This window comes from Pinus tabuliformis, chromosome 9 (genome assembly GCF_031772625.1).
Source record: "Pinus tabuliformis cultivar Carrire ecotype Pingquan chromosome 9, CPIR1, whole genome shotgun sequence".
NCBI classification, from domain to species: domain Eukaryota; kingdom Viridiplantae; phylum Streptophyta; class Pinopsida; order Pinales; family Pinaceae; genus Pinus; species Pinus tabuliformis.
Window position 1 is genome coordinate 510299138 of NC_142307.1, and position 7552 is coordinate 510306689.

Consider the following 7552-nt stretch of genomic DNA (forward strand, 5'->3'; position numbering starts at 1 on the left):
AACTCAAATGAGGAGTTATTTATACCAAAAAAACACTTGATTTTCTAGAAATATCTTTAACAAATTACAAAAATAGTACAAAAATATAGGAATCCAAAAAATTGTTGAGCTGTTGGCAATGTCTTCAAGGAAGTTGTTGATGATCTAGCCCTAAAATGTGCTGCCTCGCTATCTGTGAGTTGGTGGTGAAAGTTACTCAATGATTTCACACAAGTGATCCCATCTATCTTCACTTGGTATAGAAAGATTAATTATTTTTTTATAGACTTCATCCACCTCGGTATACTTTTAAAAGGTAGGCTTATTGACAAAGATATGTTTAATTTCATGCTTGATCATTAAATCAAATTTTAAATCCTCTAAGAAAGCATTCCCTATAAGACGACCTTTGATACTTGCAAATTTAGCTTTATCAATTGCAATTGTATAAATCTTTTGGAAATATTCCTCCAAGCTAATCAATTTGTCATTTGGTGCTACTAGTCCTCACAATCCTCTTTGATTAAGCAAGTTGAACTTAAAATGAAATCTCTAGACATCAATTTTCAAAGTCTAGCACCTTGTCTCCAATTAATTCATAAGATTCTTCTTCTAAAAACCTTTATTAATCTCTAAAAATGGTTTATGTTCTATTTGCAATATGAATTGCTTCTAATTAAGCTCTAGTTTTTTAATTCAGCATTTTAATCATATATGTGGCCTCATCTGGTTTTTGTTTAAGTGTTGCTCTGATTTCTTCAATAGTTGTCTGGCATCTATTAATAAGCTCTTCATGTTCAAAAATAATTTGTATCGAGGGCCAAACTTCAGTTATAGCTTGACTTATATCTGCCCAAATGTTTTCCTTGGCTTCGGCCAAGGTCTAAGCCATTAGTGACTCATTTTCCAACTCTTCAATCTTCCTGGTTAGTTTGTGGGTCTTCTGCATCTCTTCTACATAAAGAGTGTCATTCTTTATTTTTTGTGCCTCTAGATTTTTTAATTTCTTCTGAAGTTTTTCATTTTCCTGTCTTTGAAGAGAGAATTTCTATATGAATTTATTTAGATCACTTGTTGTTGATGTACTCTCTATTTTTACTAATGTTGATTCTCCTATTGTCCCTGCAACTATGATGGATATAGTTGTGATTGGAGCTATGGCTACTTGTGTAGACTTTTCCTTTTCCTTGAGAAAGACTATCTGCTCCTCCATCTTCTTTATTTGTATATTATGCTTAATGATTAGTTTGAGAATTTATTCTTTATGTTGCTCGATTTCTTCTATCTCCTTGGTTTGAGGATCCTCTGTAGAAGGTAATTTGAGCTTCTTCCTAAGTGTTGTAATGTCTGCATTATTTTTCTCGATAATGTCCTCTACAACTTTAACATTAGTGGGATCATACCCAATCTTGATCACTAAGCCAAGGAGGACATATTATTTATCTTCAACTCTGACTGCACATTTGAAAGAGTTGTTCTTAACTTTGACAGTGCCATGGCAATGTTAGCCATGGTGGAGAAAAGCATCTCCCCAGACTGCCTTTGCATGTCCATTTGGTCGATAGGATGTATTTGATTTGCATCAAAAGAAAATATAGTTTTCTTATAGTCTGAAGAAGTCTTTGGAAAAGGAACTTGGGCTTGTAAGAATTCCATTTGCATCCTTCCCTTTTCACTATCAAATGTTGTCAACAATCTATGTTGTGAAATAATTGTCTGCTTCCAGAATTCAGCATAGACATTGGCCTTAAGAGATACATTCTTCATCTTAATTTCCAGAAAATTAGTGAAAATATTTGGTTCCTCTTTTTCAATTACTCTTATTGACTGTGTAATCTCCAATAAATTTTGTGAAGCTAAAGAGGAGGATGGAGTATTAAGGACATTTTCCTCTGATCCTATAGAAACCTATGAATCATCCAAAATAATAATTATTGGCTATTTCTGACCATAAATAGTGGTAACTTTAGGATCAGTCGTCTGTTTCTTCTCATAAATGACAAACTCCTTTGCACCCTTTGGTGAAGATGATGATTCCTTTCTCGACCTATTTTCCTACTTGCTTTGAGAAATAAGATTCTAGAGGGTAGAAGTAGGTAGAATTTTTTCTTCTACTTCTTGAAGTGTGTTCTCTTCCCACTATTCTTGATTCCTATATTTCTCAATCTCTGGTCTGGGAGTGTGATTTTATTGTGTGGTTTTGAGTTCCACCGTTAAATTAGAGATTATGTTGAATGGGTCATATGACCAAGTAAAACTTGGTTGGAATCCCATCTACTTGATAATTGAATCTTCTTCAATTACTGCTTCTCTAGTATTACATATAAAAGGTCCCATGTGGGACTCGATTTTACAATGAGACTTCCTCTTACCTGAAACAAAATGAAGCTCGTCCATTTTAAACATTTTCCTTATATATTCCAGAGAGAAAATTCTCATTGGAACATATTTAGGCAGCTTATAAGGAGCTAGCTCATAGCCATATACCCTTGTCTCTGTATAATTCTAGTAAATATTCCGGTCTCAAGTTTTGGCTTGGTCACTCAGGTGCAGGACCCTTTTTATCTCTGAATTAATTCTAGGTTCACTCTGACTATTGAGAAGTTGTGCAACTCTATGAATGAAACAGTCAATAAAATTTGCAAATTTAAACTCAGTTGAGTTTCTTCTTACCAATGAGGTCCACTATATAACTGATTGATTGATTTGTTGATCATTGTTCTTATGTAAAGTTATTGATAGCATGTCTCATTGTTGAAAAAGGAACATATGGACCAGTACAGAAGAGTATTTGAACACACCCTCAGTAGTGACCTTCATAATCTGTTCATGCATATTTTCAGCCAAAAATTGACTATAATTATACATGAATGTTAGCTTGTGCTCTTTGGAGAAGATGGATAGATAACCTAGAATAGGTTAATCTACCCATTTGTCTGTCTAGTAACCTAACAAGCAAGAAACTAGGGAGATGATTTGTTTGTCTCTCTCTAGGAACATAGAGACTAGATATGGAGGATTCTTTTTGGGAAGCTCAACATCTTCTGGGAGAAAGATTTAAAAAAAATTATATCTTTGGGGGAAAGTGATTTTATGATATAAATCCATGTGGACAACAACAGAGAAATGGCTAAGGGATTCATTCTTAGGAATTAACAACATTTTGTTTAGGTTTCAGGTGTGATAGAGATTAGAATGTCTCCATTCTGGGCCACAACAGTTATTTGTAGGGGATTTTACCTAGCCTGACACCTCATGACCAAATTAGGGAATAGGTGGGTTTGAGGGAACACAAACATGGGCAACAAGGATTCGAATAAATTAATTTCATCCTTTGAATCCTAATAAGTTTGTCTTAGCCAGTGATGTAATTCGAACATATCGAACTCACACTATGTATCAACGATTTTGAAAAACTGGTCTCCTAAGGGGATATGGTCAAGGTCTTGGGTATCAAAGGTTTTAGGATTTTCCTAAGTCGGGGTTTTTCTACCAGAGGTCTGCTCTTTTCTCTTTGGTACCATATTCTAATAAATAGGTAGGAAGAGTAACATGATGCTCTTCAAACCTGCATTTCAAACAGTGGTGATGAAATCAAGGTAGTCGCGCGAAAGGAATGGAGGGTACATTTATAAATGTAAAGTGAATTATCATTAGGATCAAACCATTACCAAACAGGATTTGAGAGAATTAATGGACAATGGGAGCCTGGTAACAGGAAGGAGTGTAACGAGCATATAACAACGGGTATGGACACATGCAAGGAATTGATTAATAGAGGAAATGCATGGGAAGAGATTTGATAACTATTGGCGGGATGAGATATTTACTAGAAGGATGAGTGAATTTCAGGGGGGTTGGTAGTGGTAAGAGGTATTGAGCAAGGGGGGTGCAAAGTTGTGAAGGGATGACGCGTTGCAAGGGTCCCGCCGAAAGAAAAACCACTTTTCGGACCCCCCTTGTCGTTAAAGTGAAATGGGGGAAGGGGGTGTGAAGTGACTTCCCCATTGTTGATCTAGGTAGGGAAGAGGATCACCGTTGAAAGTAAGTTGCACAATAGCGCTTGGCGATAAATGAATTTTGTCATTTATGACTTTGGCATAAAATCATTTCAAAGATTTATTACATACAATTAATAACCCTTAAAAAGTGATCAACTCCTAATTAAATCATAATTACTCTATGAATAGGCGCACTTGATCTAGCAGCCATTTTATTTTTTCTAATTTTATTCTAAGCCTACTCTAATACATATTTTTCATTCGACCAAGCTTTGAATATATTTGGTCAATTTTTCTTCCTATTCTATCCTATCTTATTGATGTTCAACCAAGATTAAATAATTTTGTGAACTTATTCACTTATCTAAAGATACAAATTTAAATGATTTGATCATGGTTAAAATGTATGATTCAAACCATAATATTAGGTTGTGGCATTTAAAAAAGCTGCACACAAAACCCTAATTTATTTCTAATGCAAATATTATCCTTTCTTGTGGCATTTAAATTTTCTCAATTATATAATTGTTTTTTTTCTTTTCATGGTGTTTCCTTTTATCATTTTTTATTGCATTTTCATTCTTTCATTCTATTTTTTTTATACCCTCTTTTTGTAAACAAAAACTAACTTATCAAAACCAAATATGTTACAACAACTCACTCCATTTCTATTAATTCAAAGAGTTTATTTTTCCTATATATGATGTTATGGTTTTATATATTTCAATACCATGTTGATCTATTGAATAAAGTGATTAGATGATGCTACATAGATTTCGTGGATCATTGGATTGTGTTATATGACTGTGTAGGTTCTAATTATAGTGATCAGAACTAGGATTGGAGCATTGAATCCAAGGAAGGAGCGAAGCATACAACAAATTCAAGGTAGGATTCATCTCATTATCTATTTACTTTAAGGAAAACATTAGTCCCTTTGTCTTTCTATTGTTCTAGGTCAGTCCACGAGGTCTAGGGAATATATTTTTGTCTACAATCATAGATTTCACATAACACGTGTGTAGCTTCTATGGATATTAGTAGATATATTGGAGATAGTTCATCTAGACTATGCACTTTATGGCTCATGTTTTCATTTCTAGATGAATCATGCATGCTACTGATATGTGTTAGATGGATGAATCATGTGTTGTTGTTGCATCAAGATAATATGTTGCTACTCATGTGTTTTTGGATGGATAATACATGAGGAAGATGATTACTACTACTCATGATAGTTTGCTGCATGAGATATTGTGTACTCATGATTTTTTTATGTTTTGCTACTCATATATCGAGTATTCATGTTTTTCTGCTCATTGATCTATTGCTTATGCCTCATTGATGATATGTTGATCACCTATGATGAGGATAAGTATTTTTTGTTGATATGATGTTTTGGCATGATGAGGATGCATAATGTTACTTCTTCTATAACATATTGCTATGGTTGATGCATTTGTTGAGCATAGTAGTGGTTTCTAGTGTTCTTCATGATCTTATTGCATGATCTTCATTGTTTAGATGATGATGGCAGGGATGTTGAGTGACTATGCACTAGCTTATGGTTTGGATAATTCTCATATTATTGTTGCTACATTTGGAGAGCTTATGTCATAGATTTTGGAGGTCGTATGATTTGATGCACTTGCCATGTATTTCATTTTATTTCTGCTACCATATGGAGCATATGTTGATGCCCATTATTGTCATGTACTCATGTTAATTTATGTTTTGGGAATGTATTGATGAGAGCACCATTATGTGTGGATGTAAAATCCATGTACTATCATTGTATCATCTTTTGGGCACATTTCTCATGGAGTGACCCTTGGTGTCTAGTATGTTTTATCATTATCTATGTATGGGTCAATGTATATCCAAGTCATGTGATATGGTGTATATCATTGATGTAGCTCTATATTGGGTGCATGATGTAAACTTTGGTCAATAGAGTCATGGTTGGTGATAGGTGTAGAGGATTCATATGTCAGTCTATGTACTTCTCACAACTATGTACTTGCTCCATGAAGCATTGTATTGTATTGTACTTCATATCATTGCTCAAAATCAGTTGGCATCATGGTCCATGAGGAGTAGTCTCTTGCACATGGCAAGGAGGCTTATTGCAGAAGGAAGATGTGTTGCTTCTGTTAGTGCTTGAAATTTCACCTCAGGCTGAGAAAGGTAAACCTCAAGGCTACATCAAACCATTCAGCCTCGTAGCTAGCCCTACGAGGCAGGAGAAGGCTCTCTCCGGTCAATCTCGGTAGATCTTCAATGGGGTGAGATGACCAATAAGGTAACACTGATATTAGGCTAGTAAACTGATTATAAAGGTTGATTTGGGGGTTTTTGGGGTTTTTGGTGGCAAATTGAGGAGCTGCAATTTAGGGTGCGGGGATTTGACACAGTTTCTGCAGGGGGTTCCTTGGGGCGAGGTAGAAAACAGTATTGATGCCTTAACTTGAGATGGATGATCAGGAATGAAATATGAGGAGCTAAAGAGAGCAAACAATGACTTTGAATTCTCTTTAGACATCAGAAAACATAGAAATTAAACAAATTTAAAAGCAGAGCATGGCAGGCATGAATTCATACTTTAACCCTTCATTTGTTTAATATGCAGAAGTAAAGAAAGGAGATGAAGCACATAAACACACTTACAAGTACATTAGGATACACATCATCAACACATGAGTCCACAAGAATCCCAAAGATGACTGCAAAACCCTGGTCTTCCTTAGCCAAAAATTGCAGAGATACAATGAAAATATACAATGATAGCTTCTCCCTCAAGAGTCCAACCATGAAAATGAGCAAGAAAGTACATAATATAGATGATATAACCTCTTTCCCTGCCTCCATGGGTCGAGCTCACTATCCTAGGAGTCAAAACAACTTGCCTCTATAAACTTGGAAACCAGTTCATACATTCAATTTTTACCCTTTACATGAAAGAAACTTCTAGAAGAGTTAAACAAGAGTAAAAGTATCCAAACAATGTCAAAATTACATCCAAGAGGACCACCATCAACCTCAAAAAGTCAAACTGGAGCCAAACTGCGTTTTCTGGGTTGAACTGGTCAAATCTGGCACAATTTCCTCAACGGGTCGCGCACATTTCCTCAATGGGTCGCGCAGTTTGGAGCTCTGTTTGGAGGCCTTTCCGGTGTCATAATTGGGTGCAAGATAGCTCGTTGGAAAGGTATCTGAGTCTACTTTCCAACCCAACTAGAATTTTTGGATTTGGAGGTCATTTGCCCAGTCAAAAGTCAATTCTCCCAAGACTGCTTCTGCAACTCAAAAAAGGGGCAGAAAGTCAAATTTTGCCTGTATTTTGACCTTCTGGAGGCCCAAAACCCCATAAAAACTCAAGTCCATCCATAGGCATGTGTAACTTTGCATGAAAAATCTAGAAATGTTGATTTTTTGCAAAACGGAGCTACGATGACAAAGGGTCTCACCGGGGGTGAGACCCGTTGAGAAGCCAAAACCTGTAAATTTCCAAAAAATACCAAAATTACCCAAAATTCTCAAAAAAATTTGGGATTTGTGCTATAGCTGATGCT